The sequence below is a fragment of the Panthera onca genome, chromosome F2, assembly GCF_046562875.1.
Source record: "Panthera onca isolate mPanOnc1 chromosome F2, mPanOnc1 haplotype 2, whole genome shotgun sequence".
In the NCBI taxonomy this organism is placed as follows: Eukaryota; Metazoa; Chordata; class Mammalia; order Carnivora; family Felidae; genus Panthera; species Panthera onca.
Genome location: NC_138356.1, coordinates 62,358,630 through 62,371,870, shown reverse-complemented (window position 1 = coordinate 62,371,870; position 13,241 = coordinate 62,358,630). Strand labels below are relative to the sequence as shown.

At 40.6% G+C, this 13,241-nt stretch overlaps 1 long non-coding RNA gene across 2 annotated transcripts in view; it reads left to right on the top strand.

The window, feature by feature from the left end:
* LOC132664436 (uncharacterized) overlaps positions 1-13,241 on the top strand; it is a 48,542-nt gene that overhangs the window by 16,824 nt on the left and 18,477 nt on the right. The window contains exon 4 of one of the 2 annotated variants that reach the window (XR_009603669.1): positions 1,643-2,067. The exons of the other annotated variant lie outside the window; for it this stretch is intronic. This is a non-coding gene — a long non-coding RNA (uncharacterized LOC132664436). Of the gene's footprint in view, positions 1-1,642; positions 2,068-13,241 lie in introns of those variants that run through there. 2 annotated transcript variants of the gene reach the window in all.

Genomic DNA, 13,241 nt, shown 5'->3' with positions numbered 1-13,241 from the left:
TGATGTCCACCGTCTTGAAAAACTTTGTTTCATATAATTGTCTATTTTTTCAGTTGTTTTAAGTGGGAAGGCAAAACTAGTCCCTGTTATTCTGTCTTGGCACAGTGGAAGTCCTGCGTGCCCTATGATTTTATTCTGTTTCTCTTTTATCACATGTTTTCTATTCTACCACCCCCATTGCTACATTGTAAAAACAACAATGAAACAGCTTTCCTTTATGAAAACCTGCTCTGTGCCAGGGCCTCTATCACACGCTTGATAAACATCATATCCACCAACCATGGCTATAAGTTGGGCTTGTTTTTTTATTTACAAAATATTTCAGACATTCGGAAAAGTTGAAAGTGATGTGAATACTCTCGACACCTAGAAGTGACAATGTTAGCGTTTGTGGCATTTGCTTCAGCAAAAGCAAAGTTTCTTTGTGACCTGTTCCCTAGTGCCGCTCCCACCCTCTCACGTGAAGTAGCTATTATGCTGGAGCTGGAATCGGTAAGGTGGGTTTATTACCTCCACTTACTGATGAGAATTCTGAGGCTCAGAGAGATTAAGTAGCACGCAGAGGGCCGTTCAGTTTATAACAGGACGGACTAATACTGGAGTTCTGGTCTCTCTGGCCCAAAGCCATGTGCTGCACCACAAGTATACATTCGTCTTCCTGAAGCCCCATCTGAATCATAGAGTTTCCCAATTTTGAATCCTATCCCTGAATTAAATATGTTTCTCATCTTGGCTTTATAGTCCTGACAAGGCGTGACTTGCATGTACATGTACGTTAGACACTCCTATTTTCTGTAAACCTCTTCAGATCATACAAAACCATCCTATTCTATGTAAACCTCTTCAGATCATACAAAACCATTTGGTCGCCCCCAGTAGTACAGTGGATTTTCTTGCTGTTGCATCATTGCTTGTATTTTTTCCTCCATCTGGAATGTTCTCCTCTCCCCATTTCCGCAGTTCAAAAACCATGCTGATTCTTCATAGTTTATCTGACAAAAAAAACATTGATTGAGTCATTTATTCATATCCCATATCAATGACTGCACAGAGCAGATGACCAGTGGCTGTTCGAGTCTTTACTCCTTCCCTTCACCCGGGCACTTTGTCACTCAGAACCCTATCGCAAAGCATTTTTCATGTCTTCCCCCAGCATTTCGTCATATTTGATAGTATTTTGTATATGTGCCTTCCCTCTTGTATGTTGTAACTTTATCTCTGTATTACCATGAGTGTCTAGTATAGAGCCTTTGTACATAACAAGGGCCCAATCAATGCTTATTAAATTGAATTACACATTCAAAATCTGGATATCCTGGGAAATATAGGAATTGGTAAATGTAGTAGTATTTGTTTTTCATTTACTTTTACCTTAAAAAAAATACCGAGCATGAGAGTTTTCTTATGCTGGTGTATACACAGAGCCCTTTCTGAATGTCCAGTGCTTGGGCCCACGTGGAGCCTTTTTTGTTCCTCCAACAAACCTCTGAAACACAAAAAGAAATCTCAACTCTGTCCTTGCACCCATAGAAAATGGCATTAACATCTTAAAGCAAGTTGGCTGAAAGACATTTGGATCCAAGCAAGTGATATTCGGCCAAATTTTCACACTGATACGATCTTACGCTATCTTCTACCGCAGGTGTTTTGTTCTGTGTTGGCCCGAATGATTGCATGTTGTTGTCATCATTGCCATGGAAAGTGCCACTGGAATGAAAGGGTTGCCATCAATGGGTCTTTTTATGGTTACTGAGCTGCGGAGCGAACCTGTTTGAGCTGGAATAATGGATACGGTGGATTCCCCAGCTAATTCCATGCAAGTTTAGTCCCATTTTATAGTTCCAGTTGCCTTCAACTAAAACAAGATGGTAACTTTGAGATTATCATTACATAAGGCAGAAAATAAATCTTGTGTTAATGCTATCTATAGTGAAAAAAAAAGTATGCTTTCTGATACAAAGAGAATTTGGTGCTGGAAAGAAATGCTTGGATTTACTTCTATTCTTGTGCCACATAAATTTACTAAGCGAGGCGGATTAACTAAAGATCGAGAAGGGAAAAAAATACCTAAAACCAGAATAAAAATTCCAGGTCGCTTCCCCTTATCCAACTCTGTGTGCATGGACACTGCTGATTTGGGCATGTACCATTTCCTTTTCATTATTCATCCTCCAGAAGCTGGGCAGACTAGCAATGTGTTAAGGCGTGTTGTGAGAAAGTAATGAACTCTCGGCAAAAGGCACCCTCCCCATTGCATGCTCTATCTACTGGGTGTAGCCACACAGGAACACCTTGAGGTCCCCGTTCAAGGAGGAGCCTAGCATCCCCCTCCTGAAAGCATGTCCACCGCCAGTCCAGCCCATGGTGCATCAGTGGCATCCTCGTGATCCCAGTGGGGTTTGGATCAGTGAGCACTGGCTGAGGACCTCCTGTGTGCCAGAACCTACTGTGCCGTGTTCCACGGTGAATACAATATAACGTCTGGTTTAGGAGCCCTCACAACTGAATAGAGCCATAAAGAACTTTAAGATACTCTTGTTAGGAAGTCTCATTATGGGTGGCCCACCCAAAAAGGAAACACATTGTTCAGCCGCCCTGTTCTGAAATGATGCGTCTGGTCTGGTCTGTGCGCTCTGACCATTAGATTGTTAATTTAATTTTTTTTTTTTTAACATTTATTTATTTTTGAGACAGAGAGAGACAGAGCATGAACGGGGGAGGGTCAGAGAGAGGGAGACACAGAATCCGAAACAGGCTCCAGGCTCTGAGCTGTCAGCACAGAGCCCGACGCGGGGCTCGAACTCACAGACCGCGAGATCATGACCCGAGCCAAAGTCGGCCGCCCAACTGACTGAGCCACCCAGGCGCCCCTAGATTGTTAATTTTAATTTAGAGTTGGGTCCATGCTGACTTCGGTAAAATTCAACAGAGTTTTCTACCCAGGACTTAATGAAAAACAATGAAAAGGATCAAATAGCTTGATTGAATCCATACCTTAAAAATAGCTTAGGTATAATACACTACTAGATATTAATAAGTAATTATATGTATGTTGATATACATGTATATACAGTATTAAAGTTTAATAACTGAGCCATAACTAATACACAGAGCTAACTAAAATTTAAGTGTAGTGTGAGCAGTCCTGTTAACAGTGTCACCCAAAGGAATTGCACCATCATGGTGGGGTCTAGCCTTTTCAGCTTATCTCCAGCTTCTAGGTCTGCTTTTTAGTCCTTTTGGTGACCCAGACTGGTCCCATGCTAGGCCATTTGCTTACCTTTTTTATTCTAAGGTTGATACATTATTACAGAGAATTTCATTCTCTTTTTCTGTCAGTGCTCAAGGTTTTAAGTCTTCACTAGGTATCTCACTCTTCCCCAAGCTATTACTGTTCCTAACGTACTATTGCACATATGGGTGCAGTGCTGGACCATAGCATGCTCACTAACCTTTGATGCCTGGTCTGCCCTGCTCTCTGTTACAGCCATGCAGATTCCTTGCCTCTACTGAAATTTAGTGGTGGAAGGGATTCTCTAGAACACCCTGGACCTCAGGAAGGGAAAGAACAGCTTCCAGGCTAAGTGCTTTCTGAAGAGTTTTCTGCATTGTGAAGGAGTTATTGATGCTCTTCTTTCTTCCCAGGGTTTCTGTGAGCAATCAATACATGCACACTTATGTGAGGCCTGCACTACGATAACATGATGAACAAGGGCCCATGGAAGCATGGAGGAGGGAATGATTAATTTTGAAAGGACAGTGATGTTTGAGGATAATGATTAGAAATTTTGGTCTGGTAGAGGACACATGAAAGAGCATTCTAAGCATATGGAACAGCAGGGGAAAATGCATTAATTTATTGAAGTGAGTGGACTGTATATAAAATGTGGGGCCCAGTGTGACTGGCATACCAGGGGTTTGAGATGAGGTGAATCTGGAAAGGGAGCAAGATTTCAGAGATCCTTGAATGTCATGATAAAGATTTTGAGATTTGTCTCTCAAAACAAAACAAAACAAAAACTCTCCTTTGACTTCTGTTTAAGCAGGTTTTGACATAATCTAATTTGCTTTTTCCAAAGGAAATTGACTGCAATGCAGTGGATGGACTGGGGAGGTGAGGGACAGTGGCAGGCAGACCAGTTAGGGTCACTGTAGTAATCCATGTGAGAAGCAAGATAGATCTCAAAGAAAGGTAGCAGAGAGAGTGGGACAGTATGTCATTTCAGTTGTAGATCAAAGAGACTTAAATGAGATGAAGGGATAAAGAAAACGGAATCAAGGGTGAAGTTCAGGTTTCTGAACTGGATAACTGTGTAGGTTGTTGTATCATTAATTCACATTAAAAATATAGGGTGTGGATAGATTTTTGCTTTGGGGGGATATGGAGGAACAGGAAAGGTAGAGATGCCACTCTTGCCTAGAAGAATCCTTAGCTCATGGCTGGCCTTTGGTCATTGCCCTTCTAAAGCAGTATCAAGGGGCAAAGTCATTTCTATGGCCCACATGGGAAATCAAGCATAGTTCAGCCAAAGCAAGCAAGAATACACCTGCATGAGCCATTCTGGTACCAACCCACACCTTAGTACTGGGTCTTTCAGGTCTAAGCTACTTGAGTGATTGACCTTTCCTGTCTCTGCAGGAAGGAGGTACTGGCCCCCAATTCTTCACTCGTTTCTGTATCCATACCCTTTGCCTTGGATCTTTGCAGTGCCTCCTACAAAAGACCTTATGTACTTTCCAGTCTCGTGATGTTGAGTTTGATGAATGAGATATTAGTAGACCTGATACAAGCAAGGACCTGAGATGTGCTTGTGCAGTGGGGCTTTCTTCCTCTTGTGCGTTTTACTTTTCACCAGTAGAAATAGTTTCCCCTGGGTAGATGTCTCCCCTTTACCCAGGTTCTACAACAAATACGCAAGAAGCAGAGCCAATCCAGCATCTGCAACTTGAAGCCAAACCACCTCAGCCCACAGGAAGAAATAGTTACATTGTGCCACTGAGTTTGGGCATGTTTTGTTATGCAGTGAAAACTCACTGATAAAGCCATTAGGTGAAATACTTGGTTATGGATAGTAATCTTCTCAGCTCCCATACTGATGCTTCAGCCAGCTGTGTTGAGTCTGGCACAGCCCCCAGCATATCAAATGCTGGTCTGAACAGCAGCTGCAGTGGTGACAACTGGAGTTAGATCTGTTCACATTGATTATGTGACCTTTCATGGATTTTCAGCCACCATTAAAAAAAACATCCACTTCTGCTAATGATTGGCATTGTGCTTGTATTTTACAGATTACTGGGAATAAAGCTTCTGCTACCAGGAGTAGACTTTTGCATACCTTACTTACCCCTGAATCAAGAAATTCTTCCTCATTTGAATCTTAGTTTCTTATTCTATTCTAAGTCTTAAATTCGCTAATTTTGGGGGTGGGGGGTCAGGGAGGTGGATCGTGGGCTTAGTTAGTTTTGTTTTCTGGAGATGTAGAATATCTGATCAGATGCCAACTTTAAATTCTTGAAGAAAAGTATTAAGTAAACTTTTGGCCTTTCTTTCTCTGGGTAAACAACCCAAACTCATTTAACCTTTCCTCAGAGCTTCAATTTGCCAATTATTTGACTGTTTCTCTGCTCTTTTCTGAACCCATCCTACTTTGTTATATCTCTTCTAAGTTATAAAGACCGAGATTGGACATGGTCTTTACATCTGAACTGGTGCTTAGTATAATTCTTTTACTCCTGGGTCTTTAAGACAGTGCCAGCTCAGAAACATCAGGAATTAGCTTTTATTGCATTATAATAGAGAATATGTGCTCTCTGTGAATTTCCCAGCTGCCCCTGGGGTCCCCCAACTTATACTTTGGTGATGATTTTTAAAAATATTTTATTTTATTATTTTATTTTATTTTAGAGAGAGAAAGTAATGGCAGGAGAGAGGGGCAGAGGGAGACAGAGAGAGAGAGAGAGAGAGAGAGAGAATCCCAAGCAGTCTCCTTGCCCAGCATAGAGCCCAAAACGGGGCTCGATCCCATGACCCTGGGATCACAACCTGAGCTGAAATCAAGAGTCAAACACTCAGCTGACTGAGCCACCCAGGTGCCCTTGGCAATGATTTTTGAGATCTCAAAGTCTTAATCTGCATTTGGTCCTGGACATGATCACTCCAGGTTGTTGATGATTGCTCTGTTTTATTTTTTATTTCTTCTGCTGAGACTGATCTGTGTCATCCAGATTTGGGGTTTCCACAGTTAAAAAAAGAGAGCCACATTAAATAATTAGAATGAACACACACCATTCTTGTAATACCAGTCAAAGGTAATTTATATTTAGGTAAGTACTAAGTATAAATAATTTACTAAGATACATAAGAATAAATATTAAGCTAGGTACTAAGGAGAAATACTAAGATAGTTAAATACTACCATAATTTTATAGCCTGCCCAAAGGAATACTGCAAATGCAATTTGTCACTTTTGTAAAGGGAGCCCCTCAAAAAATGAGGTGAGGAAAATTAACAGCAGCAATGGTAGTAATAATAACAGCTAACATTTATTGATTACTAATAATGTTCCAGGCACTGTACTGTTTTCACATCTTAGGTTCCACAGAAGAAGGCTCCTAGATAAGGAATTAGTGTGAATGGTTAATTCAGTTGTGTTCCCAGGACAAACCAGGAAGGGGGAGGAGAAAGCAAGACAGGGAAGAAAAAAGAAATCATGCTAGTGTGCAATTTCAGCCAAAATCCCGCTGTGGAGCAAAGTCACTTCCAGTTGAGAGTTACTGGTACAAAGTCCTCGTGATAGTGTGGTATTGGTGGCAAAAAGGACAATTAGATCAGTGGTAAAGAGTAAAGAATCCAGGGGTGCCTGGGTGGCTCAGTTAGTTAAGCATCCGACTTCGGCTCAGGTCATGATCTCACCGTTCGTGGGTTTGGGCCCCATGTTGGGTTCTGTGCTGACAGCTCAGAGCCTGGAGCCTGCTTCGGATTCTGTGTCTCCCTCTGTCTGTGCCCCTCCCCCCGCTCATGCTCTGTCTCTCACTCTCTCTCAAAAATAAATAAATATTAAAAAAAATTTTTTTAAAGAATAAAGAATCCAGAAATAGATCTATACACATGTGGCCAATTTATTTTCAACAAAGGTGCAAAGGTGATTCTTTTGAGAATGATGGTCTTTTTAACAAATTATGCTGAAATAATTGGCTGTCAATATAAAAAATAAAAATAAAGTAAATGAAAAATAAGCCACATCAGTACATGCTTGACATGACACACAAAAATCACTAAAAATGTATCATGGGCTTAAAAAACTGAAAACTATTAAATTTCTTAAGGAAAACAGGAGAAACTCTTTGGTACCATGGATTGGTCAGGACTTTCTTGGACAAGCACCAAAAGCACATTCCATAGAAGAAAAAATTACTGTACTTCATCGAAATTAAGAACTTCTGCTCTTTGAAAGGCTCTGCAAAAAGAAGGAAAAACCAAGCCACGAACTGAAAAAGAAAATATTTGTAAATCTTTTATCTGGTAAGGGGCTTGCACTCACAAGATATAAAGAACTCTCAACTTTCAATTATAAGAAAGCAAACAACCCAGTAAAAATCAACAAAAGATTTGAAGATATATGAATGGCAAGTAAGTGTTCAGCATCATTAGTCTTCAGGTAAATGCAGATTAAAACCGCAAGGAACTCTCACTTCACACCTACTAGAACGGCTATAAAAAATATACACAGAATTGTAAGTGTTAGTGAGGATGTGGAGAAACTGTAGTTCTCATGAATTTCTGGGGGCGATGGGACACCCATTTTGAAAACCATTCTGTCATTTCTTGAAAAGTTAAACATATATTTACCACATTACCCGGCAATTTCACACTGGGATATCTAAGAAAGAAAGGGGGTGGGAGGGAAAGGAAGGAAGGAAGGAAGGAAGGGGAAAGAAAGAGAAAGAAAAGAAAAAGGAAAGAAAGAAAGAAAGAAAGAAAGAAAAGAAGAAAACATAATGTCCACACAAAGATTTGCACACGAATATTCATAGCAGCGTTTTTCATAATAGCCAAAGAGTAGAAACAGTCCAATTGTCCATCAGCTGGTGAATGGGTAAAAAAGATGTGTAACAACCATGTAATGGAATGCTTTTTAGCACGTGAAAGCAACAAACTATGATATATGCTACAACATGGATAAACTTTAAAAACATTATCTTATGCTAATTGAAAGAAACCATATGCAAATTGTCACATGATTCCATCTATATAAAATGTAGAAAAAAAAATCTGTAGAGAAAAAAATCTGTTTGGGTCAACTCTGGCTGGGGGTAGGAATAGGGATTAACCACAAACAGGCATGAGAGATTTTTTTTGGTGGGAGGGGAATGATGGAAATACTAAAACTGGATTGTGGTAATACTTGCACAACTGTAGATTTTCCAAAAATCGTTGAATTGTACACTTAAAATCGTTAAGTTTTATGGTATGTAAATTATACCTCAGCGAAGCTGGGTTTTTTTTTTAAAGAAGGTCATGTTGTATGTGTAATTTTGCATTCCATTCTTTTCACTAAACACCATACCATAATGGCGTTGTTAATGTCATTAAAGACAATTCAAAAACATCTTTTTAATAATTACTATTTCTTTTAATATACATACCCAAAATTTGTATAATACTTTCCCTTTAAATTGTTTCTGATTTTTTCAAAGTAATGTTTTGTTTATTTTCCTTGTGCACTTAACTATGTGACCTAGAATATGTTAACCTCTCCCAGCTTTAATTTTCTGATAGAAAAATGGGCATAATTAATACCATTCGTCCTTCTTAGGTACAATGTGGTCATTCTGAACATTGTATAAAATCAGGTGTGAAGCACTTAGCTATGGCAATGGCAAACACCAACCTTTAGAAGTTAGCCGTCGTTACTGTCATCAGTAATCATTATAAAACCTTAAATTTATGATTTTTCTCAGAACAGAATCACAGAAGTGAAATCTCAGGGGTCGTTTTTAAAAACACTGCTCTCTAAATCAGAAGTAGGCAAAACACATTCTTGTCTGTGCCCCTTTTTCCTGGGATACTGGAAACTCAGAATAGTTCCTCAGATTCTGATTCTTCTTAGAGTTCCATAATGCTAACCTTCTCAATCTCGCCAACCAGTCCTGTGATTTCTCTCCTAGTTGGGGTAGACTGGTGGCCTTGGATACAAATATTGGACAAAATGACAATGGGTGATAATTATATTCTTCCTCAGAGGTAACACAGTTGCCTTTTCATAGGATCACTAGGGGGCACCTGGGTGGCTCGGTGGGTTAAGCATAAGGATCACTAGTGTCTCAGTAAGTACAGAGAATTGGGACACGGGGTCTTCAGGATTGTCTACTGATTGGGAGAAAAATGTGGGTAATTGTATGTTCCAATCACAGACCATTTTGCATGTGGTTATGCTGCCCGAATTCCTTAGCACAGTGTCCAAGCCTGTTCATTATTTACCCCTTACTTACTTCTCCAGCCTTATCTCTTGCTATTACCTCCCCACAATGTAATACTAAAATCAAACTGCAGGTCCTGCCATTCCCCGAACTGTGCTATGCTTTCTCTCCCACAAGGCTTTGTACACAACGTTTCCTTGCCCTGAACCATGTCTAGTTAGCCCTACCCCCTTCGTTTGACTAACTTCTACTTGTAATCCTGGCTCCATCTTAAATGCTACGTCTTCTTGGAAGTGTTCCTGTCCCCAAGTCTGAGTGTGGTGCTCCACGTTTAAGCTCCGGTGGCACCCTGTCATTACCCTCACTGGATTTAAATCGCCTGTTTACTTGCCTTCTTCCTGATCGCACCATGTGGCAGCCAGGGGGTTGCGTCACTTTGATCTCCCTTCAAGAAAGAACTTGCTGTTTAACTGCAAGGAGTGCAGTTAGCTGACGGCCTCCAGCTGTTAATGCCATAGAGATCTACCTCCCTTTCAAGTTGAGGCCTTGGTCTTTGGGGGCAGCCCCAGCCAGTGAGCGGAAGAGTGGTGCTGGGGCTAATGCAGGACTTCTAGTGGGAAATCTTTGGGTTGGCAGAGACTTCATCAGCTCTGCATTGTGGTCTGAGGCTTGTTCTGCCTCAGCCTGTGCTCAGAGACATTGACTGTATGAGTCTCTCTGAACTTTCTTCATCCCATTCATGGGGCAGAAAAACCCTGAATTTGAGTCTTGTCTTCTGTTCTCTTTACTCTCCATACAGCAAGCCCAGGTTTTTCACTGGCCAGAGAGGATTTGCCTGAGCCTACCTCTCTTTCCTTTCTCAGATGTCTTATCTGCTTTTGGGGAGAAAGGGTTCCCTCACCCTTTCACTTCCGTGGGTCATTCTCTAATAACCCTCTTGCATTCCTAAATTTGTCACTGCATCCGCTCTCTGGTTAACCCAATTAACACAGACTGCAACTCTTTGAAGGTAAGGGCTATATTCTTATTCAAATTGTATCTTCAGCTCCCAGAACAACACACATTAGGATCTCAATAAACAACCATGTTAATGACTGAATGAACGAATGAATGAATGAATGAATGCTCAAGACAGTGTTCAACACTAAATAATGTCTTGATCCTGTACAGTTCACAGATGTTGGTCAAAATTCAAGATACTCGGATTTGAAGACTTAGATTCATACATGAAATGCATTTCAGGAATGACATAATTGTGCATTTTCAAGTGGGTATTTTCCAGTGGTTGGATTTAGGCCAAGTATGTAATTTACCCTTTAGGATAATCCCATGGGCTAATGTAGTTGAGTATGAGTCATAATAGATATTTGTACTTAAAATTACACAATAGCTACAAAATTGTTATTTACTATCAAAATAGCAAATTTTGAATATTACTGCTTATGCCTGGAAATCTCATCTAAATATTGCTTTATAGAATAAAATCCAAAGGCATTAAAATCTTTCAGAATCCAGGCCCTGTTTATTTGGTACTTGTCACACTACCATCTGTATAAAGAGAGTAGCTAGCTGGATCCCCCAGGAGACTGTGAACTCCTTGAGGGCAAGCATTCCATGTACTTCTCTGTATACCAATCCTCCCACCCTAACCTAACCCCCAGCATCTGCCAGGGCTGCTTGTACTGGATAGCAATGGATTTCAAATACAAGCTTCATCACTTACTAATTGTGACCTTCAACTTATAAAACCCATCCTTGTTTCTCCCACCTTTGCCCCTGTGATAAGAACTAGTAGTGAGATATGGAGATTTCCTCTCCTCTCCTTTCTCTGTCTTTGCTCCCACTCTCCGTCCCCCCGCCACCCCCAACATTCCTTCTTCCCCACCTTCCTCCTTGCTCACCCCTCCCTCTTATGTTTTTTTTCCCTCCCTCCCTTTCTCCCTTCTTCCTTCCTTCCCTCCTTACTTTTAATCCCCATGCATTTATTAAATATCTGCTATGTCCCAGGTACTATTGCTAGGTGCTTTGGAAGCAGCAGTGAATAAAGCAGACAAGACTTATGTCCTTCTGGATGCTTACATTAAGGGTGGAGGCTATTAAAAGTAATTATCCAAATAATGAATATGTGCAATAAAGTTATAAGTGAAAGGGTGTGACGGGCAAAAAAATGCCCCCTCTCACAAGAGATCCATGTAAATTCCTAGATCCTGTGAATATGACCATATTTAGAAAAAGGGATTTTTGCAAATGTGATTGAGTTAAAGATCTTGAGATGAAGAGATAACACTGGGTTACCTGGGTAAGCCTTAAATGGGCCCTGCTGACATTTTGATTTTGGATTTCTGGCCTCCAGAACTGTGAACAAACACACTGCTATTGTTTTAAGCCAGTAAGTTGGTCACAAGTTGTTATGGCAGCCACAGGAAACAAACACAAGGGGTTATATAAACAAGCTGCTGTAACCTAGGCTGGGGACCCAGGAAAAGACTGTACATAGACCTTGTCCTCCTCAGGTCTTCCCACCTTCTGTTTTCCATAACACTTGAGAATATTGTCTCACTTCCTGGAATCTACATTCTTTCCTCTCTATTTGGAACACTCCCACCTTTCCCTTGCCCAGAAAGTTGGAGATTAATAAAATTGGAGACTAATTCTTTTTTTTTTTTTAATTTTAGAGGAGTGGGGGGTGCACAGAGAGAGAGACAGAGAATTTTAAGTAGGCCCCACACTCAGCATGGAGCCCAACATCAGGCTCGATCCCCCAACACCGGGATCATGACCTGAGCTGTAATAAATAAGTCACTCAACTGACTGAGCCACTGAGTCACCCCTGGAGATTAATTCTTGTAAGTTTGACTTGATCCCCCTTTGCTGTAGATTCTCTGAGGTCTATACTCCACATTTCTAAAAAATTACCACTGATAATTACTATTTATCAGCCTGGGTATGTATAACACAGATAGAAGGAAATTGCTACGGTGCACTTTGCCAGCAGGTGCCGTTCCCTAACTCAGTCACCATGATGTGGTGTAAAAGGCACAGGTAAGCGTCATGAGTTCCACATTTTAATTCAGCTTCTTTTTTTTTATTTTTTTATTTAAAAATTTTTGTTTAAATGTTTATTTCTGAGACAGAGAGAGACAGAGAATGAGTGGGGAAGGGGCAGAGAGAGAGGGAGACACAGAATCCGAAGCAAGCTCTAGGTTCCGAGCTGTCAGCACAGAGCCCAACGTGGGGCTTGGACTCACAAACCGTGAGATCGTGACCTGAGCTGAAGTCGGTCGCTCAACCGACTGAGCCACCCAGGCGCCCCTTTAATTCAGCTTCTGATCCCAATTGATTATATGATCTATGGTGAGTCATTTAGGTTATTTATGCTTCAGTTTCCTCATGTGTGAAATGGAGGGTTTCAGACAGGTTTAACCCTAAAGTTTTCTTCTGGCTTTAAAAATAATCATAATGCCATAGTCAAATCTTTTTACAATTGTGAAAAAATTATGTAGATTGACTTGGGGATCCTATAACATTAATACTATAAATAAGAAGTCTGCAAAACACATTATCTAAAAGGAAGAGGACTTGAACTCATAGGTACTGTGCATCTGTTGGTTTCACCCAGCCCCAATGATTCCCAGTATCATATGTACAGGTAATCACAGGTCCTTGACTATGCCCCCAAAACACACAACTCAAAGTCCACCTTAGGGAATTCACTGGTTTTTTTTTCCCCAGCGTCATGAATTTCCTGGTGTAGTATCTATTGGTAAGCTAAAACAAGTAGTATGAGCTGAGTTATTCAACCAGAAGAAGTTCCATATCAA